The sequence below is a fragment of the Carcharhinus amblyrhynchos genome, chromosome 7 (genome assembly GCF_965287045.1).
Source record: "Carcharhinus amblyrhynchos chromosome 7, sCarAmb.v2.hapA, whole genome shotgun sequence".
In the NCBI taxonomy this organism is placed as follows: Eukaryota; Metazoa; Chordata; class Chondrichthyes; order Carcharhiniformes; family Carcharhinidae; genus Carcharhinus; species Carcharhinus amblyrhynchos.
In genome coordinates this window covers 31,468,803-31,496,039 of record NC_137330.1, presented here as the reverse complement: position 1 = coordinate 31,496,039, position 27,237 = coordinate 31,468,803, and the positions used below count along the sequence as shown (strand labels likewise).

The 27,237-nt window shown below is 40.7% G+C and overlaps 1 protein-coding gene across 9 annotated transcripts in view; it reads left to right on the top strand.

Annotated features, from left to right (window-relative positions):
- LOC145344848 (myelin transcription factor 1-like protein) overlaps positions 1-27,237 on the top strand; it is a 445,009-nt gene that overhangs the window by 84,831 nt on the left and 332,941 nt on the right. For all 9 annotated transcript variants that reach the window (XM_080192078.1, XM_080192086.1, XM_080192085.1 and 6 more), the window contains exon 2: positions 4,194-4,314. The gene's annotated coding sequence lies outside the window, so the exon portion shown is untranslated. The remainder of the gene's footprint in view (positions 1-4,193; positions 4,315-27,237) is intronic.

Below are 27,237 nucleotides of genomic sequence, written 5' to 3'. Positions count from 1 at the left end.
TGTCACTGGGACAAAAACTTGGACCTCCTTTCCTTAATAGCACTGTGAGTGTACTTGCATCACAAAGACTGTAATGGTTCAAGAAAGCAACTCACTACCACCTTCTCGAGGACAGTTAGGGATTGGTAATAAATGGTGATCTTGCCAGTGACACTCACATTCCAGTAACTTTATTGAACTGTGCAACTGTATACTGAAGTTGTTCTGCATCTCTACTCCATTTACAATCTTACATTGAAGTTGTGTTTCCTTTTCCACTTCATACTTACAAAATTGAATACTTCGCATTTCCCCTAGCTGGTAATCTGTAACATGTCTTTTGCAAATTTGTATAGAACATCTACTCATTTCCTTTATCTGTTATTACTATAAAGAATGTGAGATTTGTCAAATGTATTATGATTTTAAAAATTCAAGGTTGTTGTTAACCCTTATTAACTCTGTGTGCTTAATATTTTCAATCCGTATTGTAGAGTCTTGTAGTTTGCCAACAACTGAACTCAAACTAACTGATGTAAAATTCCCAGCTGTGTCTTTATTTCCTTTTCCAAAGGGGAATCGCTTTATTGCTGTCTGGTGTTGTACACAATTTTTCTTTCCAGAAGATTTTGAATATTTATTACCAGAGCCTCTCGTTGACCATTGATTTGTCTGTCCTAAGTTTGAGCAACTTTTTTTGTAGCATTACTCTGAAATGCCAACACATATTGGTTTGCAGCCACTATTGGTGGCTCTACAACCCATTTCTTTCCCTGAAGCTGATGCAAAATGATTATTTATTACTGATGCCATTCCTCTCCTTTACGCTGCAAATTTGCCTCTTTCATCTGTTAGCAGTCCTAGACCTACCTTTATTCCAACACCTCCAGCTACTGCCAACATTAGTGTGACCATCTGTTTGCTACCAATGTGGTCATAGAGAGTCTTTTTTTATTGGTGTCAAGCTATTTGCCCCACCTAATGTTAGAGGTTCAATTACATTATTCAAATAAGAGCAACAGAGTTCTCCTAGTGTCCTGGCCATTATTTATCTGTCAATCAATATCACTCCAGATTATCTGATCATGTATCGCATTTCTGTCTGAGGGACCTTGTTGTGCACAATTTGGCTGCTGTTTCTCAATATAAGAGTGACTACACTTTAAAAGTACTTAATTAGCTGTAGAGTGCTTTGGGATTACTAGAGGTCACAAAGAGTGCTATATAAGTATCAGTCCCCTCCTTCCCTTTAAGCATAGTACCAAAGTTAAATGAATTGGAAAGAAGATCCAGTAAATGAAGAGTAATCGTTTGATGATACTACTCATGAATTTTCCAGATATGTAGTTGACGGGAGGTGAAGACTGAAGGAGGTAGGGAGTTTAACATTTTAAAATCCTTAAAATGTGCTAAGAATAGATTATGCAGCGAGTATTGACTTTAACACAAAAAGGATGCAAAGATGAGAAAGAACATTTGGAAGATAAAAAAATGAAAGTTCAAACAGTGCTAGCTTAATATCTGAAAAATAATGGGACAGAATTTCTAGTTTAGATACAGATTGTTCAATGTGGTGCAAGTCTTGTTGGGATATTTACTTGTGGAATGCAGCTAGTTGCTAACATTGTGATGTTACCTTAATATATATCTTTTGCAAGTTTGACAGAGGGGCTCAGAATCTTTTTTCACAGTTTCCTCATGTACTTTGCCTGTGATTTATTAATTCTTCTCATGAGATTAAAAGCTGCAGTAAGATCTTCGGAGAATAAACTGTATGCACTTTTTTAGTGCTGCTGGTGAGTTGCATGGCTTTCTCTTATCCCCTCACTTTAAATGTTGTGATAGGAAACAACTTGGTGGGAGCTAAGGAAAATATCTATCAATTTATTAGATGAAATTTGTGGTAAATATTTGTGGTACATATTTGTGGAAAACATTCTTGCTGGCTAGAATCTTTAATATATTACAACTGATAGAATGTATTCTTCTTAGCAGTAAGGTAACATATTCAAGAGAAAGGCGATATTTTTATGACTATGAAAATTGGTATTGCTTTTGGGTACTCTTTAGCACTGTAATGTATCAGGCAGCAGTGGATGGATAACTGTCCTAAGTGACATTTATTATGTTATAGTACTGTTTAAAATAAGAAAAAACAACATTATACAAGGCCATCTTTTTTTGGTGGGAGAACATTTAAGTCCCAAGTACAGGATAAAACAGAACAATAGAATTTCTATTTCCATCTATAAATCAACACAAACATATTTAAAGTTTCATTTTTTGAAGTTGACTAGATTACTTTTTCTGGCAAGTTTAAAATATTTTACTGTCTTTTTGTATAATTAATAAAAATAATAGACTAATTAGAAAAAACCTTGACATTTCCGGTCTGTATTTGAGGCACCCTACCCTTGCTTTTCTTATGCCTGTCGCAAAAGTGTCATGGATATTGCAAGTTGAAATGGCCTATTGCAATTGAGAGTTTTCTTATTTTTTTGTCTGGCCAGAGGCTTTTTGTTCTTTGTCGTGGGCCCAAGCTTCGTTTTCTCATTTCTGCTGCTCATCAATACAAAACTGATTTGACGCTGAGCTGTATAATAATCAGCCTTTCACCAGCCAGGCCTGACACTTGCCTTGTAATTAAGGCCTTGATAGTTGTGTTGATGGGAAATGAAAGAAAATAGCCTTGTTCTCATTCCAGAGAATGATTGCTGGTTCTGGTACTCACCTGAATTCGACCCATTCTGCATTGTGAACATGATTGCTGAAGTGTGTGTAATTGCAGCACAGGCAGATGACATTTTCACAAAGCCTACTCCCCACTATTCCAACGGGAGTTTGTAGAATATTTGTGTCTGGAGCTCATCAAACATGTATTTAAAAATACCTATTTAAAAGTAGAGGTGGGGGGGTGAAATCACAAATACTAAAATTTCCTCCTTAACCTATACTTGAAAAACATTTAATCTAGTGGTGTCATTTTGTTTTTTTGCTCCTCTAAAGAAGCGTCAATGTCAAAGCTTGTAAGCAAGACGATCATAAACAATTCTTAAAATGCTTGTCAACTAGATGCTCCATTTTTTTCTGAAACGCCCTTGAGTAGCAACGATGATCAAAATGCATTGACTTGCCCTGGATAATTAACAGTTTGGAATATTAAACCAGTTGTTCGGAGAGGAAATTTAAGAGAGGGGTGCTTGGGGACAGAGGGAACTACATTCCAGTGGCCCTGTCCTAAGTTTGGTTCAGCCTCTGGGAAGACGGTGCTGAAATAAACAATGCCCGTCTGATCATAGATTCAGTTTCAGTTTGGCTGCGGCTGCTGTCCTAGGTGCTGAAATAATTAAAAAAAACGAACGCTTCTCCCAGGGAAACAGTGGAAGGGATAGTGTTCGTAACAGCTTGCAGCCGGCAAAAATAAATGAAATATAACCTGAGTACAGTTCCATTTTAAACATACCTTACCCAAAACTTGCAAACATTGTAAAATAAGCAGCCAGTTTAAAGCTGAGGTGGGGGGGGGGGCGTGTGCACATTTTATGGATTGTTGCTTTGGTGGTGAGACGTATATTCTTCTGTGCACTCTGAGCAAGAGAATAACGCTGCGATTTTACAGGAAGTATTGACTAAATGTGTAAGTAACAAGATGCGAAGTTCAAGGTAGAAACCTTGAAAGTATAAGCCTTCTAAATTTTAATGTTGATGTGTGGAATCTAAAGATCTCGCTTTTTTTTAAAAAAAACCATGCATATTGATTACTTTGTTGCCTATTTTGTAATGTGTCAAGTAGTGTTAGAAAATACTTTGAATGCATTCGTTTCTTCCAAACCTGCAGTGGTGCTTTCCCAGCTATTAGGGGATTTATGGTAGAGCAGCTCTCCTGTGGATGCTGATTTTAGCTGATTATAAACACCGTGCCAGGCCCCCAAGGGTCCCTTCATTTTCCTGACACACTTGACTGCTGCCCCATTAACACTTCGTCTGTTATTGCAATATACCAATTTTAATTAGTATCATTGAATTTGGAGCTTGACGTGAAAATAATGCAGTATATATTTTTTTGTCACGAAAAAGATGTGACTACTTCTGCTACCATTCCTTTCTACTGGAAACAAAAGAAGTCGATACACTGTATTTTTAGAGTTTCTATCTATTTGGTTTTTATACATTATTTTCCTGGTTTAGATGTTATCTTCTCACATTTCCCATAGAAAATGAATTCAGAAGAAAGCTGGTGAACCGGCAGACGTGGACTCACAGCTTGCTGTACTCAGGCTCAGAAGAAGAGCAAAGTGTGGACCAAAGAAAAATCACGCCACCAAACGACTTCAGGTACAGAACCGTCAAATGAAAGCTCTATTTGGAGACTGAGCATTGGAGATTTTCTCATCTCCTTCAGCCTTTTCCTTCCTTCCATTATTTATTTTTATTTTGGAAGTGATTGCTTGCCACTGCGATATTATCTGCTTTGCCTTTTCACGAGTATTCATAGGAAGTTAAAAGAATCTGCTATTTTGCATTCACTGCCACCAGATCGTTCATGGGTAAAAGGCCCCCATTTACCATTCGATTTGATCATGCATGTGTAGTGTTCTAGTTTGTGAAGAGGCACAATCCTGAGTAGAATGAGCTTTTTGCAGAATCATGCAGCCCTTGTCAAGAAAGGAGGCTAAATAAATTGTAAAACCAGGACGGGGGCGGGGAGGGGGGGATGCATTTCACCCGCCTATCTAGGTTACTTTTAAAAAAATCAACAGTGAGTGTACAGTGATGGGATGACTGCTTTCAGATGCAGTAGACATTAAATGTAATATTTTTGGACATTCTTTTCAGATGCAGATTTTTGGTTGTACGTTCTTTTACTACTTTCAGTTACAGTTTTCTGGCAGTTGTACCTGCAGGAAGAATGATGTGTGTCGGATGCAGCATCTATCTAACTGGGTAAAGATTATAAGATAATATAAAAATGAGAACAAAAGAAAATCCAAGAACAATTAGGTTTACACGAAATCAGCAACTAAGTGGTTAACAGAAATCGCACACTTCTGCTTGAGAAAGCAATGTAGCGTTTCTGTTGGTAGACAGGAAAATCCCAAGCAATGCTGCTTAGCAGGGCAGTTGCACAGACCTCCTTGCAATGTAAATAATGTCTGTAATAATAAAACATTACCAAATTCTATAGAAAAGAGGGTAGGGTAAAAGGGCTATGAATAAAGTAGCTGTTATAACTGAGAACATCAATGATTTGATCATACTTCTACATTTCTAGAATGGATTTAGTATTGTTTGATATGCAGTGCAGCAAAAATGTTTTTTGCTGTGGATTTTGTACATTTTTCACTAGTCTGCCCTCTCCTCTGCCTGCTATGGTCTGCTTCTTTTGAAGTAAGCTGTGAAAAAAGGAAGTATTATTAATGTTGAAGCACCTGATGCACTAAGAACAGCAGCTTATTGTTCTATTTTTCAGGTGATATGTCCTGATCTCTTGAGTATTTGTTACATATAACTTGAATTGTTGCTAACTGATGTTTCTGATGGGAAGTTTGGTAAATGCAATATCTTGATGTGGTATTTACTCATATTGTCAAAGAATGCCCCTGGTCCAAGACCACAGCAAGAGTGTTGCAACAGCCCTGCGATCGGGCGAGGAAAATTGGGCAAGCTTTCTGCTTTTGTCTGTGATCCAACAATGCCTGCTGGAAGTGCATGCTGGTGCCAACTGTGCAAAACACTGTGCGCAGTTGTGCTGTACAATTGGATCAAGTAGTCACGCGACACTCAATCTCTCCATTCACATATGAACTCACAAGAGGTTTTGCAGATCTGGGATTGTCTCTCAGAAGGTAGTTCTGTGTATGCTGTAGTATTGAAGGTGAACTGTAAAAATAGCACTGATAAAAATAAAGAACTCTTTGGACTTCAAAAAAATACAAAGCTATGTCTGACATTGATGAGGGTGTAAAATAATAAGAGGATAATTATATTAGGTGATTTCAACTTTCCCAACATTAATTGGGATAGCTATCATGTTAAGGGCTTAGATGGAGTAGAGTTCTTAAAATGAATACAGGAAAACTTTTAAAATAAATATGTAAAGGATTCAACAAGGAATGGCGCAGTACTGAACCTATTTCTGGGGAATGAAACCAGACAGGTAGTTGGTGTGTTGGTGGAGCAGCATTTTGGTGATAGCAACCACAACATGGTTCAATTCAAATTTGTTATGGATAAAGAAATTGACAAGTTGCAGAAAAAGGTTTTCAATTGGGGGAGAGTTGATTTTAACAAAATAAGGCAGGATCTGGCAATGGTGGAGTGGAATGAGTTACTTGTGGGGAAATCTACAGAAGAGCAGTGGAGGGGGGTGTTCAAAGATGAAATGCGGAGGGTGCAGAACCAAAATGTTCCCTCTACAGTAATAGAAATGTGTTACAAATGTAGAGAATTATGAATGACCAGAGACATTCAGGATTCAATGAGGAGGAACAGAGAGCCCTTTAGCAAGTATGAAGGGAGTACATCTGTGGAGGCATTAGTGGAGTACAGAAAGTGCAGGATGAAGCTTAAGAAATCAATTAGGAGAGCAAAGAAGGGATATGAGAAAGCTCTGGCTGGTAGAAGTAGGGCAAATATTAACATATCCAGTAAATATTATCAATGGGAAGAGAATAACCAGGGAAAGAGTAGAACCCATTAAGGACCAAGGGGGTAAGCTGTGGGTGAAGGTAGAGGACATTGGTAGAGTGTTAAACAAATATTTCACATGTGTCTTCACCCTTGAGAATGAGGAGGTAGTTATGGAACTCAGGAAGAGAGACTGTGAGACTCTAGAGAAAATGATTGTAGCAAGTGACAAGGTATTGGTGGGCTTAAAAGTGGACCGATTTATAGGTCAGGATGAAGTGTGTGCTCGGCTGTTGTCGGAGGCAAGGGAGGAAATTGCAGGGGCTCTGACCCAAAATTTTAATTCCTCCTTGGCCAGTAGGGAGGTCATGATGTGGAGATGCCAGCGTTGGACTGATGTAAACACAGTAAGAAGTCTCACAACACCCACTCACCGGATGAAGGAGCAGTGCTCCGAAAGCTAGTGGTGTTTGCTACCAAATAAACCTGTTGGACTTTAATCTGGTGTTGTGAGACTTCTCGCTGGGGAGGTGCCAGATGACTGGAGAACAGCTAATGTGGTCCCACTATTAAAGAAAGATTGTAGAGACAATCCAGAGAACTACAGACCAGTGAATCTCACATCTGTGGTTGGGAAATTACTGGAGAAGATTCTGAAGAGAGAATCTATCTCCATTTGGAGAGGCAAGGTTTGATCAGGGACAGTCAGCATGGTTTTGTCAGAGGGGGGGTCATGCCTAACAAATTTGATTGAATTTTTTGAGCGTGTAACCAAGTGTGTGAGGGTAGTGCGGTTGATGTAGTTTATATGGATTTCAGCAAAGCCTTTGACACATGGGAGACTTATTAGGAAGGCAAATGCACATGGGATATAGGGTGACCTGGTAAGGTGGATTCATAATTGGCTTTGCAGGACAAGATAGAAAGTGATCACAGAAGGCTGCTTTAATGACTGGAGGCCAGTACTATTCGTGTACCACAGGGATCTGTGCTGAACCCCCTATTGTTTGTCATTTATATAAATGACATTGACTAATTGGTGGGTAGGACCAGTAAGTTTGCCGATGACACGAAGATTGATCGGGTGGTTAACAGTGAGACTGAGTGTCTGTTACAGGAAGATATAGACGAGATGGTCAGATGGGCGGATAAGTGGCAGATGGAACTTGACCTTGAAAATTGTGAGGTGATACATAGCAGAAGGAGTAATTTGACAAGGAAGTATGAAAGATCTGACACTAGGGAATTCTGAAGAACAAAGGGACTTTGGCGTGTTTGTCCATAGATCTCTGAAGTTGGAAACACAGGTTGATAGGGTGGTGAAAAAGGCTTATGGCACATTTGCCTTTATCAATTGGAGTAGAGATTACAAAATTAGAGGGGTCATGATGGAATTGCATAGAACTTTGGTGAGGCCACAGCTGGAGTACTGTGTGCAGTTCTGGTCACCACATTACAGGAAGAACGTGAACACACTGGAAGGGATGCAAAGGTGATTCACCAGGATGTTGCCTGGGATGGAACAATTAAGTTATAAAGAGAAGCCGGATAGGTTTGGGTTGTTTTTGTTGGAGCAAAGAAGACTGAGCGGTGACCTGATTGCGGTGTTCAAAATTATGAAGGGCATGGATAGGGTGGATAGAGAGCAGCTGTTCCCCTTAGTTGAAGGGTCACAAGTGAAACGTGAGGTGTGAGAGGTTTAGGGGGGATTTGAAGAAAGACTTTTTTACCCAGAGGGTGGTGCAGTCTGGAATGCACTGCCTGTTAGGTTGGTGGAGGTGGGATGCCTCACATTCTTTAAAAAGTACCTGGCTGAGTACTTGGCGCGCCATAACATCAAGGCTATGGGCCAAGTGTGATTAGGTGGACAGATCAGGACTTTTCATGCGTCGGTACAGACTTGATGGTCCAAAGCACGTCTTCTGCACTGTAGTATTTTGTAATTCTGATTCTGAGTCAGCTCACCTCAGAGATCCTTAATACAAAACACTGACCTGTGATACTACATTTTGGGGAGGAAGAAATGATCTTGGAGTTTGTATTGCATTTGTGACATCCCCTGGCAGAAATGCAACAGAAATTCTAGTGCACCAATGTTTAAGTTTATTTATTAGTGTCACAAGTAGGCTTACATTAACACAGTAATGAAGTTACTGTGAAAATCTCCAATTGCCACACTCTGGCACCTGTTCAGTACACTGAGGGAGAATTTAGCATGACCAATGCACTTAACCCGCATATCCTTGGACTGTGGGAGGAAATCGGAGCACCCGGAGGAAACCCACACAGACACAGGGAGATTCCTCGTGCTATGAAGCAGCAGTGCTAACCACTATGCTACAATGCCACCCCAATGTGAACATATAGCAGGAGTGGACTTAGAATGGATAATAATATTTAACCAGCAATGTCATCACTAAATACAGTGCCCCAAGGCTCAGTGCATCAGTGTGGTTGCTTATAGAACCATAGAACAGTACAGCACAGAAACAGGCCTTTTGGCCCTTCTTGGCTATGCTGAACCATTTTCTGTCTGGCCCCACTGATCTGCACCTGATTGCTGACGAATGGCATTCTGGTACGTGTTGGTTCTTTTTTTTGTTTTTAAAAGTTAATTTCTCTTTTCATTCACTCCTCCTGCTAAGTCTCCTTATCCTAGCTCTCTTCCATCATTGGGTGGCTGTCTCCCGTAACATTGCAAATGGTATACCTTATCTTATTTTGCTAAGTGTGCAAAAGAAGCAGTAAGTTTGTGATTGACTCTTCAGGGTGGAGCTGGGGGAGAGAGAGAGTGGGCAGTGGTGGGGTTTATCTCACAGCACGGTGGGTTTGGGTCAGGTAAGAGTTAATAAAATTCTGAATCCGACCCACATCTAAACCATCCACTCTCGTTTTCACAATGGCATGGAGGTGCTGGGTAACCACCAACTTGCAGGTGGCACTTGGCATTTATTGTTTCATAAGGAGACTGCGAGCCTCATTTTAATTCTCAACTTGAAATGCTGGATGGCCATGCTTCCTGTGCCCCTGGAAACCCACCTGCTAACCCAAGTGAGGGGCTGCAGGAGCAGAAGGTAAACAGCTTTCAGCTGCCCTGTTTGATTCCAGCATGCCCGCTTGGGCAACCTGACATGATCAAACATAAATCCACCTGACAATTCCCATTTTCCTCCAATTTGCCTCCCCTACTCTCTCCCCAGGGCCTCTGATCGTCTTGCTTCTCCAGCCTCTGATCTCCCTCCCCCCAGCAAGGCCTCAGATTTTCTCTCCCACCTCCCCAACACTTGATGGAGGCCTTTGACATTGTCTCCCCCTTTCCCATCCGCCAGGATTGTGACCCCATGTGATTAATCCACCTCCAGTTGCTTGTGGATCGAGTTGGTCCTAAGACTGCCTTCAGTTTGCTCCAACTACTCCCTGTCAGTCAGGATAGTTGCCAGAACCAGAGGAACCTGTCAGTGATGTGACAGTTAAAACTCCACATGATGCAGGGGATTCCTGACCTCTGACTTCTTAGTACTGTGCTGCCCACCGAGGTCAGGAAGTTAAATCCCCCCACCCCCACTTCCTTGTTCTCCCTCTGTGGAGAAGCATGTCCCTCTTTCCCAGTACCCATTATTGGTCAGGAGTTAACCTTTGATGATCTTGTGCCCCAAGGTTCTGCCATATTGTTTCACCCTCTGTCTTGTGACGAAATGTTTATATTTTGTTTCTTGCTAAGCCTTTCTGTTTTGAATGTTGCCCCAGGTTTGATCAGTCAATTCAGTATAGACCGTAGAATCATTATGGGTTGGCGCAGCATTGCTGCCTCAGCACCAGGGACCAGGGTTCAATTCCTGACTTTGGTCACTGTCTGTGTGGAGTTTGCACATTCTCCCTGTGTCTGCATGGGTTTCCTCGGGATGCTCTGGTTTCCTCCCACAGTCCGAAGATGTGCAGGTTAGGTGGATTGGCCATGCTAATTTGCCCCTTACTGTCAGGTGGACTAGCTAGAGTAAATGCATTGAGTTAAGGGAATGGGGCCTGGTGGAATTGTGTTGGTGCAGACTCAAAGGGCTGAATAGCCTCCTTCTGCACTGTAGGATTCTATGAATCTAGGACCCTGCTGTACCAGATGGCAAGAGGCCACATCATACAGTGCACTAAGTGACTAAGTCATCAAGGAGTCTCTTTCTAAAAAGAAACTACGTGCGATGCAAATGTTTTAGTTTTCAGGAAGTATAGAATTTTTGAAGCTCATCTCCTTGCAAAGACAATAAGTGCTTTCACTACTGAGGTGGATTTGTGTTTGGTAAGGTTATCAAGGGATAAAGAGTTGAGGTGCAGGTCAGCCATAATCTAATTGAATGACGGAGCAGGCCCGAGGGGCTGAATGGCCTACTTCTGTTCCTAATGTACCTAAGTTGCTTGGGTACTTGAGGTCATGTACCATCTATGGGAACTTGAGCATTCAAATCCCTTACTCCCAAGCCGTGGCTAATGTCACACTTTGTTGTACTGCCAGACGATGCGTAATAATCAGCCATGATTCAGCCTTCAATTCTCTCCCTATTCCTGAGAAAATATTTGGCCTCTGTTCTGTGTTTCTCATAGAACAGAGCCAACTTTGATTTCATTATTAACCTTTATGTTGGCAGGCATGGAGAAGCAGTGAGACCAAAATCACAGTGCAATAGTTAGCTTCCTGCTGATGTCCAGTGTGCCATATTTTTGAAGCAAGCTGGGAAATAATCACCTAGTATTCCCACTTTAACCAGGCAGGAAACTCAATCATCTATGCAAATTGTGGTCCTATGACATACTGCAATTTTAGTGATCTAATGGGTAGCAGTCATTTTGCACACACTCTCCCACAGAGAGAAGCCTAACCGATGACCAAGACACAGTGACCATGCCGAAAATTCTCCCAAGTTTTTTTGTGTGGGACTGGAACAATAATCACTCTGCTTGTCGATTGGTCCCTTGTCAACCTTCCCTTGTGTCCCATGCCCCATCCCTCCTTCACTAAATACTGCTAGGACGGTTCCACAAAAATATTGCTGGACTTCCTGGCCTTCGTCTCCTTCCTGATTGGTTGGCTGCTTCTCAATGCTTTGCACAAAAAATAACTCCCATATATGGAAACTGACTCAAATGCAGAAGGAAAATTAGTTAAAGAGTAATGTTGACAGAGGAATCCAAGGTTTGCTGTACTGATGCTGCACTATTTGACAATACCAAGTAATTAAAATATATTTTTAACAAGTTGATGACAGAGCTGCCACTATTGCATCATAGCATCTTATATCCTGAAATTTGAAAGGCTTACCGGAGTCCAAGAAATCTTTTTTGTAAAAGAATTTTGCTATTCTTTATATGGATGTCCAGGTATCCAATGGAGGAAACACTAACACAGCCATCAGAGTCAAATCTCCTATTTTTGTGTGTCTATTTCATTTGCCTTAGTTAACAGTGCCACACAATGGATTGAGGGGAGACATTCTAATGGGTAGAGAAACACCTGCAACAAATTAATATAATCAGAAATGCTGATCATGAAAGTTCATTTCAAAGGTTAATAGTCCAGTTCATTGGCATGCTAACACACTGCATCACAGACTGAAGGAATACAACTTTACCCAAATAAGTTCCTGATTTCAGATGGAGTTTCTGCCTTTCTGGACAATTCCACATTGAATGAGTAGAGGAATCTGACAGAGATTGAAGCTGAGATTCCCTAATACATCTCTCAGAGACTAGTTGAAGTAAAGCTGCAGCTGCTTTGAAAGAGGTTGAAAACAAAGGAAATCTAAACAAACTTTGGGAATGGGAAAGCCTCTTTATTCACAATGAATTATAACGTTTTGAGTAATTCTCTGGGGGTATTTTTGAATTGAATTATTATTGTCATATGTATTGGTATACAGTGAAAAGTATTGTTTCTTGGATGCTATACAGACAAGGCATAACATTAGTAGAGAAAGAAAGAGTGCAGAATGTAGTGTTACAGTCACAGCTAAGGTGTAGAGAAAGGTCAACTTAGTGCGAGGTCGGTCCATTCAAAAGTCTGAGTGAAATATGGGAGAAGCTGTTCTTGAATCGGTTGGTACGTGACCTCAGACATTTGTATCTTTTTCCTGACGGAAGAGGGTGGAAGGGAGAATGTCGAGGATGTGTGGGATCCTTGATTATACTGGCTGCTTTGTCGAGGCAATGGGAAGTATAGACAGAGTCAATGGATGGGAGGCTGGTTTGATTCATGGACTGGGCTTCATTCATAACCCTTTATGGTTTCTTGAGGTCTTGGGCAGTGCAGGAACCATACCAAGCAGTGATATAAGCTGTGTGCATTTGTGCAAAGGTATATGATAGGTGCTAGTGGGTCAGCACCCTCCACTACATCTTTCCTGACTTCAATAGAAACAAAATTCAGGAGAGATGTAAATCTGGCTACTGATTTGCTTTCACTCATCACGCAGAAAATCCAAATCTTATGTGTTCACAATGAAGCCCACACCTCAAATGTTACCTGAGGAACAGTCACTAAATCAAATTTGTCTGTTTGAAGGAAGGAGGATAGACAGAAGAATAATCCAGACTTTTGTGAAAGTATGTATTTGCCAAGAGTATTTCTGCGAATTCTCCTGATCATCTTGCACCATAGCTTGGTGGAAGATTGGTGGCAGCCCTGGAGAAGCAGCTTAAACCCCACAGGAATTATATCCCAACTGCTATTGGTTATGTCTTAAGCAAACTGGAAAAAGTAATCTCTTTGTAGCAGAGACATTTTAATCTGCAACTGTGTCTAAATTTCTGGAGATTCCCAATTTATCTTAAAGGTTGAAGCATTATTAAAATTACCTTTTTCATTGAATTTTTTTTTCACCTCTGCACCCTCACTTGCTTTTATGCTTTTGTTCATGCTCAAAAATTTGAGCCACACAACAGTTTCTTGCTGCGAGAATGAAACCAGTGTTGTGTCCGTGTCAATTATTAATCAAATATTAAAAAACGTCTGCTATTTCAGTGATTCTCTAGCTTCTAATTCACAAAACATAATTTGATGAATAAAATAATTATTGTTTAGTTGCTGCTGTTGAAAAATGTCACACTTTTTTTTTAATGTTGAATAAGAAGAAGGACCTGTGATCTATGTGCTGTGTAGTTAGTTCATTGTCAAAGGTCATTGGCATTCGATAATGTTTGCTATAGAGTGGAGAAATCCAGGACTGGCTGAATAATTAGATGTTGGTGAGCTAATTGTGAATATCATTCTTGGAAAAGAGTTTGCTTTTGGAATTGTTGCCATTTGGAAGAGAATGCTGAAAGCTCCTTAAAAGTTATTATTTAACTGTCTACTTCATGGAGTACTCAGTTGAATGTTATCCCAAGGATAAAAGATTCATTGTGAATGATTGTAATTTAAAATGAATAGCCATTTGCATACTTACACTTGGTGGTTACTATATACACTAAACAACATTACTCTTTGAGGATTGAGCACATTTTCTCCTCATTCTGTATCCCCAAAGTTGTGAATGGGGTGAAACATTACAAATCCAGTCTCAACATCATGCTGTTAATGTTAATCATGTTGTGGCATTGGAATAGTGCACACTTGACCTTTCCAATGCTGCATGAAGGCCCCTCTCCTAGGCTTTTGCATCAATTCCTTTCCCTGTTTCCAGCAGTGTGGAACTGCTCTGCTTTTCCTGTATTCAGAAAGTTCATTTCAATAGTTTATTGTTGAAATGATGTAACTACTAATAAAAACATCCAAATCATCTTCAAGATTTAAGCTATTGTGTGAAGTGCTTTGTGGTGATTGATAGCAATAACTAAACTTGTTAGAACATAGAACATAGAAGATTACAGCGCAGAACAGGCCCTTCGGCCCACGATGTTGCGCCGACCAGTTAAAAAACAATGACCCTCTAACCTAAACCAATCCCTTTTCATCCATAAACCTATCCACGGATCTCTTAAACGCCCCCAAACTAGGCGCATTTGCAACTGCAGCAGGCAGGGCATTCCAATCCCTCACCACCCTCTGGGTAAAGAACCTACCCCTGACATCCGTCCTATAACTACCCCACCTTAATTTAAAGCCATGCCCCCTCGTGCTAGCTTTCTCCATCCGAGGAAAAAGGCTATCACTATCCACCCTATCTAAACCTCTAATCATCTTATATGTTTCAATAAGATCCCCTCTTAGCCGCCTTCTTTCTAGCGAAAACAACCCCAAATCACTCAGTCTCTCCTCATAGGACCTCCCCTCCATACCAGGCAACATCCTGGTAAACCTCCTCTGCACCCTCTCCAAAGCCTCCACATCCTTCCTATAATGTGGGGACCAGAACTGCACACAATACTCCAAGTGCGGCCACACCAGAGTTGTGTACAGTTGCAACATGATGCTGCGACTCCTAAATTCAATCCCCCTACCAATAAACGCCAAGACACCGTATGCCTTCTTAACAACCTTACCTACTTGATTCCCAACTTTCAGGGATCTATGTACACATACCCTAGATCCCTCTGTTCATCCACACTATTCAGAGTCCTCCCATTAGCCCTATACTCGACACATCTGTTATTGTTGGTGTGAAAAAGAAAATGCTGGACATACTGAGCTGTCAAACAGCATCTGCAGAGAGAGAAAAGCAGAGATAACGGGTGGCATTTTACGGTCGCACTCATCCCAAAACCATAAAATACTGCTTGCGGTCAATGGACCTTTCCATGGTTCAGCCCACTCCCACTCTGATTCCTGTGGTGGGTGGAATGGTAAAATTCACCCCAATGGGTGGAATTCTTCCAAGCCACAGCTGGCATGTTCAATGATGGGAGAATATGGTGGAGGACCAAGAAATTACTTTCATACAAGCCTGAAATTGCAGCAGGATCCTCCCACTGGTGCTACCCCCTGCCCCCACTGCCAGATTCTCCATGGCACTGGCAGGAAAGCACGCCAAGTGAAACATATTTGGACTAACGTGGCGTACCGACCTCGGGACTCACAGGGATAATGCCTGGGGCTACCTCCTGAGTTTAGGATGAAGGCCAACCGAAACCTTCCCCCGGAAGAGCACTGTAGGAGGTCAGAGGTGCATCTTCAGGTGGGCCTTCTAGATAAGGTATCCATCTTCCAGGCTCAGAGTGTTCCTGGAGATCCAACTCCATTCTGAGGAGATTTATCTTCTGGTCTCAGAGTGCTGGAGATCTATTGTCATGTTCAGGAAGCCCACCTTCTTTCTTCAATAGTGGGTCAGTGATGTTAAATACCTTTTCAATATGGCACTCGGATGCTGTGCACCTTCCAGGTCTGACCCGCCATTGAGTACAACATGAAATAATTAATGAATGTGCTGCATAATTAATGAAGTTGGGGGCTGGAAGATTTGCTGCAGCAGGAAATCTCCATGTTTCTATACTCGCCACAGCACTTATTCTCAAAATAGGAGAATTCTGCCCAATGTTTCAGGTTTGTGACATTTCATTGGAACTGGGGAAAGTTAAAGATATAATAGAGGTGATCTTATCTTCTCTTGCCAATCGATGGGTAAGGTGAGCCAGTAAGATTGCATGAGAGTCAAAAAATCGGGTTCGCACCCATTTCCTCACCTCTCGCGATCTTATTGGCATTGGATATCTGGTGAGATCACATGTAGCTGATCTCAATATTTAAATATTATGGTATAATCCCTATCAATGTAGGCTTGTCATAACGTCCTTGCTGGTAAGACTGACTGCTATTGAGGCCCGCATAGGAGGTTACGGGCAGCTAAGGCAGTGCCAGTCTGGCACCCTGGCTGTGCCAGCCTTGCACAGGCCAATGATAGAATGTAAGAAATAGGAGCAGGAGTAGGCCATCTAGGCCCTCGAGCCTGCCCTGCCATTCAATAAGATCGTGGCTGATCTGAAAGTGGTTCAGTTCCACTTAGCTGGGAGAGGCAGTGGCAGATCCCTATTCTGTGCAGTTTCCGACCTCTTCTGTGAGCTGTTGCTTTCAGCAAGCTTAGGTCCCACCCCTCCTCCTTCTGGCGGGAACAGGCTTAGCAAAATTTTTTGCCAGTAAAATTGGATTTTTAACTCACCAGAAACTTGACACGATTCTCTCCTGTTTTCCCACTTGTTTGGTACTTAGAATTTTTTTCATAAAATCGCCCCCAATAGGTTTTGTGAGGGTGAAAGGAGGGAGTGTGGAAGGAAGAACAAAGGCAGAGGTCTGTGATAGGGCGGTGGGAGGAAGATTAAATAACAAAAGGATTACAAAGCTAAAGGGAATGAGAATGGTATGAGTAAAGATACAAAAGATATTTCTAGAAGAGGTGTGAATGGTAGAATAGCTGCCATCTGACTGTAAAGTGAAGAAGATAAGAGAAAAATGAACAAAGAAATACTTAAAGAAAGTGGGAGCGCAAGTGATTTTCTAAAATTGTTAAACCCAATGTTGAGACCAGAAGGCTATTAAATGCCCAGTGAAAAGATGAGGTGCTGTCCCCTAAGCTTCCAGAGAGCTTCATTCAGAACACTATGGGATGCCAAGATGGAAAAGACAGAGTGGAAGCAATGTGGAGGATTTAAACACCAGGTGACAGGGTGCTTTGAATCGTACTTATAGATATTTCATATTTTTCATATTACACCTGACATTTGGGATAGTTTCTTAGAACAACACATTCTGGAGCCAACCAGAAGGTAGGTTATACGAGACTGTGAGCTAGGATTAATTGATAATCTTATAATGAAAGCACCATGAGGTAGCAATGATCATAAGATGATTGAATTTTACATTCCTATTCAGGGAGAGAATAGCGCATCCAAGACTAGCATTTTAAACTTAAATAAAGGCAATTATGAGAGCATGAAAGTGCTATGAAAGTGCATGAAAGGAGCTAGCTAAAGTGAACAGGCAAATTTGCTTAAAGAATAGATCATTGGAAGTTCAGGACATTTAAAGGAATATTTCACAATTCATAGAAAAGAACGAGAAAGAAAAATACCAAGAAGAGGGCCCATCATTTGTGGTTAATTTAAAAAGTTAAAGATTATTAAACTTAAAGAAAAAATGTATATATTTGCAAAGAGACAGGTCAGAAAATTGGAAAGAATATAAAGAACACCAAAAAAATGACAAGATTGATAAGGAGGGAGAAACTACAGTACGAGAAAAAAACTAACCAGTGATATGAAGATGGATAGTAAAAGTTTCTAAGGCCATTTACATAAGAAAAGTGTTAACAAAGTGAATATTGGTCCTATAGCAAGTATATTGTACTGTAAAGTAGGGCCATGATGGATGAATCAAAACGAGTATTTTACATCAGTCTTCACTATAGAGGACACAAGTAACGTCCCAAATATTGCTGTAAATCAGGAAATAGGAGGAAACTCAGAAGCATTACAATCACCAGGGAAGTGGTACTGAGTAAATTGTTGGAGCTGCAGCCTGACAAAATTCCTAGTCCGGATGGACTTCACCCTAACATCCTGAAATCAATGGCAAATGAAATGGTTGGTTTAAATTTTACAAAATTCCCTAGATTCAGGCAAAGTTCCATTAGATGGGGAGGTGGGAAATCTAGCTCATTTATTCAAAAAGGGAGGAAGATAGAAAGCAGGAAACTATAGGCCAGTTAGCTTAACTTCTATCATAGGGAAAATGTTAGAAGCTACTGCTAATGATGTTGGGGGTGATTTTGCGCCATTTTGCAAACAGCGACATGGCGCAAAATCACCAGCGTGGTCTCATTTTCTGAATTTCTCTTCCCTTTGCTGATGATGTATCGAGGTTCCTGTCCTTCATGTAAATACATATTAATAACTTTAAATAAAAATAGTGGGCTTCCCTGCCATATTTCCCACCCACATTTAGAAATTTTCCCCCACCCTCTCCCAGCATCGGCAAGGTTTGCAACTGCTTTTGAAAAACATGAAGCAGTTTGCGGGGAATGCTTGATGGCGCAATGGCAAATATAGCCCAGAGGAGAGGGACATGCCCATGTACATTGGCACTGCAGGCTGGAGGGGCAGTGCCGGGGGCCACTCTGGGAAGCTGCACTGTGGAGTTTTCCACTTATGTGCCGGGGTGAAGAGTTTCTCTTATCCGTGAGGGGAGGGGGCTGCCTCAGTGTCTGTGTGAGCTTTATGGGGGGAGGGGGGTGGGAGATGGTGGTGTTCCCCTTGTCCATGGCGGAGAGGGAGCCATGGGGAGGGTTGTCTTAGCGCTTGTGGAGGGATTCCCTTTGTCTGTGGAGGGCAAGAGAAGCACTTTTCTCAGCACACATTGCCTTTAGAAAGGGCGCCCGGATCCTTTGGAGCCAGATTTGCCAGCTCTGTCAGGCCCTGTCAGTGTGATGGTTAAAAACGACACCTCCTGATTGTCTGATCAAAATGTGCCGCAGAAGCTGGAGGGAAAACTGTATAGCTGGAGAGCTGCATGTCAGTTTTCTCACCTCAGCCAGCACCAGAGTGCAAAATTCTGCCTGTTACAGCAGGGCACTTGGAAAATTCAAGGCAATCAGGCAGAATCTATATATGAATTTGTGAAAGTGAAGTCATGTTTAACTAATTTCTTGGAGTTATTTGAAGGAATCACATGTGCTGTGGAGAAAGAAAACTGCTTAGATTTCCACAAGGCATTTAATAAGGTGCCATGTCAAAGGTTCATGCGGAAAATGAAAGCTCATGGTGAAGGAGGTAATATATTAGACTGAAGATGGCTAGATAAAAAGAAACAAAGGGTTGGCATAAATGGGTGTTTTTCTGATTGGTAGGATGTGATGACTGGTTTGTCATGGGGATCAGTGCTAGTGCCTCAACTTTTTACAGTTTATGTTAACGAGTTGGGCTGACGGACTGAAGTTGTGGTTATTAAATTTGCTGATAAAATTGGTTGGAAAGTAAATTGTGAAGTGGACATAAGGAGGCTATAAAGGAACGTAGATTAATAAAGTAGGCAAAAATTGGCAAATGGAGTATAATTTGACATTTGTCAGACAGAATAAAAAAGAAGTTTATTATATAAATGGTGAGAGATTGCAAAGTTCTGAGGTGCAGTTCTGGGTGTCCTAGTGCATGAATCACAAAAGTCTAGTACACATGATCAGCAAATAATTAGAAAAGCTAATGGAATGTTATCCTTTCCTATGAGATGAATTTATTACAGTGACACTCCAGTTGTACAGTGCATTGATGTGACTACGTATGGAATATTGTGTACATTATGGGTCTCTTTATTTAAGGAAATATATAAATGCATTAGAAGCAGTTCAGAAAAAGTTTACCAGATAAATACTACGAATGGATAGGTTGTTTTCACTGTAACTTCATTGCAGTGTTAATGTAAGCCTACTTGTGACTAATGAATAAACTTAATTACTTGTCTTTTGAGAAAAGGTTGGAGAGGTTAGGTTTGTATCCATTAGAGTTTGGAAGAATGAAGAACGACTTGATCAAAATCTTTAAGATCATTGGGTTATTCTCAGGGTGTGTATGGGGAGTATGTTTCTTCCTGTTGGAGAATCTAGAACTAGGGCTTACTGTTTTAAAATAAGGGGTCACAATTAAGATAGAGATGAAAATTTCTCTCTCAGAGGATCATAAGTCTCTGGAACTCTTTTCCTTAAAAGACAGTGGAAAACTAGCCTTTGAATATTTTTAAGGCAGAGCTAGTTAGATTCTTGATTAATAAGGGGTGAAGAGTTTTGAAGTTTATTTATTAGTGTATCAAGTAAGCTTACATTAACACTGCAATGAAGTTACTGTGAAAAATCCCCTAGTCGCTACACTCCAATGTCTGTTCGGGTACACTGAGAGAGAATTTAGCATGGCCTATGCACCCAAGCAGCACATCTTTCGGTCTGTGGGAAGAAACCTGAGCACCCGGAGGAAATCCACACAGACACAGAGAACATATGGACTGCCCACAGACAGTTCCCAAGCCAGGAATTGAACCCCAGTCCCTATCACTGTGAGGCAGCAATGCTAACCATTGTGTCATCATGCCAGTTCACAAAATCACTAGGTTCCTTGAGCTGTCAAATAGCTATATAGTTTTGAGCAGTTTGGGTGAGGCGGTGCATACTGGTAATGTCACTAGACTACTAATCCAGAGGCTCAGATTAATGCCCTTGGGACATAGGTTTGAATTTCACCACATCATAAAAACCCATCTGGTTCATTAATATCCTTTAGGTAAGGCAATCTTCTGGCCTTGCCTAGTCTGGTCTAAATGTGACTCCAGGCCACAATAGTGCGTTTGACTCCCAACATCCTTTGAAATGACCTAGCAAGCTACGAGACTTGTATTAAGCTGCTACAAAGGCTGCAAAAAGGAATCAAACCAAATGGATCACCCGCCATCGACCTCAACACTAAAAATGACACTAGCAACCTTAGCCTTGTTGACCCTGCAAATTCATCCTTATAAACATTATGGATGCTTGAGCTGACAAGTAACATTTGTGCCACATAAGTGCCAGGCAATGACCATCTCCAACAAGAGGGAATGTAACCATCTCTCCTGAACATTGTTGGCGCTGTCACTATCAACATCCTGGAGGTTACCACTGACCAGAAACTGAACTGGCCTTGCCAGATAAATACTGTAACTACAAGAGCAGGTCAGAAGCTGAGAATTCTGTAGTAACTCACTCCTTCTGCACTGTAGGATTCTATGTTCTCTGATCTATGACCTCAAGATTCCACAAAGACTGTCCATTATCTATAAGGCGCAAGTCAGGAGTGTGATGATGCATTCCGCATTTGGATGAGTGCAACAACAGTCAGGAGGTTCAGTATCATTCAGAACAGTTCGTTTGATGGGCACCACATCCACTGTTTCCAACACCTATTCCCTCCACCACCGATACATTGGCAGTAGTGTATACTATCTTCAAGATGCACTGCAGCAACTAACCAAGGCTCATTCAACAGCGCCTCCCAAACTTACAACTCTGCCACCTGGAGGGGCATGGGCTGCAGATCCATGGGAACATCACAACCTGGAAGTTCCCCTCGAAATCACACACCGTGCTGACTGGGAAAATGCTGAATTAGCCAGTGAAGCACATCCCGTGAAAGAATAAAAACATATTATGGAAAAATAAGGAATAATGTCTTTGGGGAGGTTAGTTTAACTCCATACTATTGCAAAGGGACAGTGGTTACAAAGGTCATGGGGAAAGTTGTAATGCAAAAGGAAAAGATGTTTGGAATAGGGATTCTATAAGTGATTTGAGTTGATTTATTATTGTGAAAAGTATTGTTTCTTGTTTGTATACAGACAAAACATACCATTCATAGAGAATGAAATGAGAGATTGCAGAAAGTAGTGTTAGGATCAAAGCTAGGGTGTAGAGAAAGATCAACTTAATGCAAGGTAGATCCATTCAAAAGTCTGACGGCAACAGGGAAGAAGCTGTTCTTGAGTCAGTTGGTATGTGACCTCGGACTTTTGCATCTTTTTCACAGTTTGTTTTTCAGCTATAATTTGACTGCCAGAGGTTTGACCTGCTGTGAAAAAAGTCACACAACGGCCAAAAAGCGTCTTACCAGGGAATGTGACCAACAGTTGCAATTCATATAAGAGGTGGAGGAACAGTCAAGTCAGATTTTCAGGATCCAGTATTGGATTACAAAAAAGGACAAATCTCTGGATTACAAGCAGGCATACTTTCTGGACGATATAGAATCTCTACGGTGCAGAAAAAGCCATTTGGCCCTTCACGGCTGCACTGACTGTTTGACACAGTATCTTACGCAAGCCCTCTCCCCTGCCCTATCTGTCACCCCACATGTTTGCCATGGCTTATCCATCTAATCAACACATCTTGGGATAGTAAAGGACAAGTTAACATGGCCAGTCCACCTAACCTGCACATCTCTGGACTGTGGGAGGAAATGGGAGCACTGGAGGAAACACACACAGAATGGGCAAGCTCCACACAGACAGTGATCCAAGGCCAGAATTGAACCTGGGACCTGGTGCTTTGAGGCGCCAGTGCTAATCACTGTGCCACTGTAGCATGAAATTAGACAAGTAAGTGTGTGGTCAGAGACATGATGAATAAGGAGAAGGATTTAGATATTTTGAGTATTAGATAAGTTTTGGGAGAGTGGAGGCTGTACAAACTGGAGCTGAAGTGCACTGACATCAATTTATTGTTAGGGAGGATAAATGAAACAACTGGGATGGATTTACACTCATATGACAGTAGGGGGGATTATTCAAAGATCAAACAGATAGCATAGAATTGAACCATTCCAGAATGTGCAAAGTAGCTGATTTTCAAGCACCTCATGAATAAAAGCAGACGAAGGGAGGAAGAATGAGAAGGACTGCATCAAGGAGTGGAGGTAAGTTTAAAATATTATATATAACTGTAACAAAGTTTGAGAATGTATTTTGTAATCTGGCATCTATGCTGTGAGAATTCTAGTTCTTACGGGTGTTACAAAGTTATGGCTAAATTAAGATACAAAAGTTGATGGCTGTAACGAAAACATCAAAGGAGTAAACATTGATATGTAACAATAAAGTCAGCGGGCCAGGAGTGTTTTCCGAATATAAGAGAATCTATGAAACTAAGGGAAATAATTATATCTGGATTTGTCATGAACAAGTTAGTCACTATGGATTGATATAAGAGTTCAATGTACTGGGGATTATCAATGAAGACTCCAGTTGGAGAAGAAAGAAAAGTAGACTTTGTTTTGGGACTTAGTCAGGGATTGTTAATCCAGATGGTTTATGGGGATTGAAGAATTTCAGAATTTGGTTTTGGAAATGATTGAATAATTTAAGTTTTGAAAACATCATGGAAACAATGACTGTAACAAAAAATATATCTAGCATAAGACTCACATTGAATAAGAAACTGCAATAAGAGGCTTGACTTTCTTCATGGCTTTTCCATCATAACTTAATTAGGCATTTAATGGAAGCTACCATTACATGCATTTTTTTTGTGAGCATTATTGGCAAAGCCAGCATTTGTTGCCCATCCCTAATTGTCCTTGAAACACTTAAGAATCAGCCACATTGCAGTGCCTCTGGAATCACATGTAGGACAGACCAAGTAAGGATTGCAGATTTCTTGTCCTCAAGGACAACAGTGAACCAGATGGATTTGTAAGACAATTAATGATATTTTCATTGTTGAAATTACTGAGAATGGCTTTCAATTCCAGAATTATTAATTAATTGAATTTTAATTACACCCACTACATTGGTGGGATTTGAAAGCCTATCTTGAAAACATTAGCCTGAGCCTCTGGATTCCAAGTCCAGTGATATTACCAGTATGCAACCATCTCCAGGCAAATATGTGTCTTTGCACTGAGGAAGAGACTTCCTCCAATGGAGGAAGAGACTTATTAAGGAAATACCCTGGGGGAAAGACCCTTAACTTCGAGAAGATGGAAATGATGAAGTATCTAATGTAGCTGAATTTGAATGGATTGTTAGAGGGACCAAGGGACAAAACAGGAATTGCAAAGTAATTTATACCATTGGGAAACACAACAGAAATAAGAGGAATCCCTGCAGGCAACAGAAGAGATAATGCAAAAAAAAGGGCATTCTTCAAATAAAATGCATCAACCAGAGGGGGTTTATAACACAAGGAGGCTATTCAGTCCAGCATTAATATGCAAGTTCCTTGCAGGCACATCCACTAACTTTAACTTTAGAGCTGTGGGTACCTTTAAAGGTGAGGTTGTTGCAAAGCTATAGGGAGTGAGTAGGATTACTTTGGGACTGTACCTGCAAGGAACTTGCATATGAATGCTGGACTGAATAGCCTCTTCTGTGCTGTAAACTCCCTCTGGTTGATGCATTATATTTGAAGAATGCGCTTTTTCTGCATCATCTGAGTTCTGTCAAAAGGAGCAATAGGAACACTGTCAGAATGAATCCCATAAACAACATCCTACTTAATAAATGTTCCCAAATTTTGTCTTCACTCCCAGTGATAACTAAAAATTGACTACTCTTTATTACCGACTTCCAGCCTCCTTCATTTAGCATATCAAAACTGTTTACAATTTTGAAAACCTGAATTTTTTTAGGCCTCTCTGCTCCAATAACATTAGTCCTGCCACCTTAAGTCTGTTCTCATGATTGTAGTTTCTCATCCCTAGTGGTCAGCTAGAATGTATGCTCTCTATCATTCATGGTTGATAGGTGGGAGCAGGGGAAGAAGGGTGAAACTATTTTAAAAAATAGGCATCAATGGAAAATGAAATTCACTTTTCAGAGAACATGAAAACAGTATAAAATTACATCTAGAGAAATAGAGTTAAAGAATTTGAACAGGAGAAGACAATGGTTCAGAAGGATTCTATGATCATGTTTGTCCCAACTCTTTGCTGGAACAATCCAAAAGGAATAGATGCTTTGGAAGTTTCCAATGAGGGAATATTTCAGGCAGATGGCAATTGGACTTTACCTGGACTTCATGTCAGGGGAAGTAGTGGTATAGTGGTATTATCACTGGACTGGTAATCAAGAGATTCAGGGTAATGCTCTGGGAACTTGGGTTTGAAACCCACCAAGGCAGATGAATGGAATTTAAATTCAATAAAAAATTTAGAATTAAAAAAAAGGTCATTGTTGTTAAAACCCATCACTAATGTTCTTTAGTAGAGGAAATCTGCTGCGCTTACTTGGTCTGGCCTCCTTCTGACTCCAGATCCACAGCAATTGGTTGTCTCTTAAATGCCTTCTAAACAAGGGGCAATTAGGGATGGACAATAAATGCAGGATTAGCCAGCAATGCCCACATGCCATGAATGAATTTTAAAAAAAATTCCATGGAAGAATCCATTCTTGGAAGAAAGGGTTATTGTTTAGGAAATGAGGACAAAATATTAAGGATAAGAGGAATTAATGATGGAGTGATGGAAATGTTGAAGACAGGGGAATATATTATTTAGCATTTGCCTCTTTGAAGAAGAAGAATGGACTGAAGTTTACATTAATTGTCATGGCTGTCCTGAAAAATGGTGCTGTGAAGTACCAAAACAAGAATGAAGTTATCAGTCCAAGTCAAGATGGCTTTATGAAGAGAAAATCCTACTTGTCAAATCTATTAGAATTCTTTAAGATCTATTTGAACTTATAGACAAGGGAACTCGGTTGATATTGCTTATCCAGACTTTATTGAATTACAACATACATGGTTGTCCAATGAAGTAGAAAAACTCTACTGAATAGGTGGGCAGTTATTAAAGTAGTTGGCATCTTGCATCAAATGAGCTCGAGTGCAGTCATGCCAAGAACCAGAGGGAATGTGGACTTCCATTACAATCAAAGCTGCAATTGTTGTGACTCATGTTGTTTATCATTGTTGTCAAAATCTGTTGGTCATACCCAGGGAGAGCATACTGATTCATCAAGAGCAGACTAATAAAATGCAGTAGGTTCTTGATAGGTTGGAAAGTTGGGGCGAATAAAATTAAATTTTAACAGGTAGCAAATTGATTACCCAGGATGTGATGATGACAGCAGAATAAACACTGAGCTACAAAGTTCCAAGGACCTTTTGGTGGGGGAACTTCTGCTCTAGCTTTGGAATCTCAAATACACTGCTTTGATTTTTACTATGCCACCCTTGTCAGAAGGATAGGGTTGAGGAAGGGAGTGCCTATGCTTGAGATTTCCACTTCTACAGCCTCACAGCTACATGTTGCAACCTTGAGGATTGTAAGCCCATTAGGAAGAGACAGATTGGCTTTGTGAAAGGTAATCATAGGCTCCATATAATAATTGGCTGAAATCCAGGTGGGGATTCTGTAGTCAAAACAAAAAGTACTGGAAATACTCAGCAGGTCAGGCAGAATCTGTGTTGAGGGAAACGGAGTTAACGTTTCTCACTGATGACCTTTGTTATAAGGGGTAATAATACATGAAATTGGATAAGGGACAGCAAGCAGAGTGCAGTAATAATTTTTCAGACTGGAGAGTATTGTTTACAATGGTGTTTTCCAGGTCTTAGTATTGGGACTGCTGCTTTTTTTGGTAAAAATGATCTGGACTTTGGTATCAGGATATAATTTCAAAGTTTGTGGACAACATAAAATGTAATAAGCAATGAGGAGGACAGTAGCAGACTATTGGAGGAAATGAACAGACTGGCAAGTGCAACTTAATCCAGATGAATGTGAAGTGATTCATTTTGGTAGGGTGAGGCAAAGCAATGTAAACAAACTGATCAATTTTGAAGTGCAGAACATAGAGAACTGAATGTATTCACATCGTTGAAGATGCCTTGACAAGTTCATTGGGTTGTTAAAAAGGCAAATAGAATCCTTGGCCTTATAAATAGAGGCGCTGGCCTCAGTGGGATTAGTGGGGTAAGAGTTCAAGTGAGAGGATAGAATTCTTGTTTCCAAATACCCGTGGAGTTTTAAATTCACAGTGTTAATGTTCCTTTCTTAACAATTGTTTTTAGCATGAAGTCAGCCTAATTGACTGTCTTGGTCTCCTGGCAAGGCAGTGAATGCTCCTGAAAGGTTGGACAGGGTGCAGAAGAGTTTAACTAGAATGGTACCACAGATGAGAGACTTCAGTTGAGAGATTGGAGAAGTTGAGGCTGTACTCCTTCGAGTAGAGAAGATTGAAAGGAAATTTAATAGAGGTGTTCA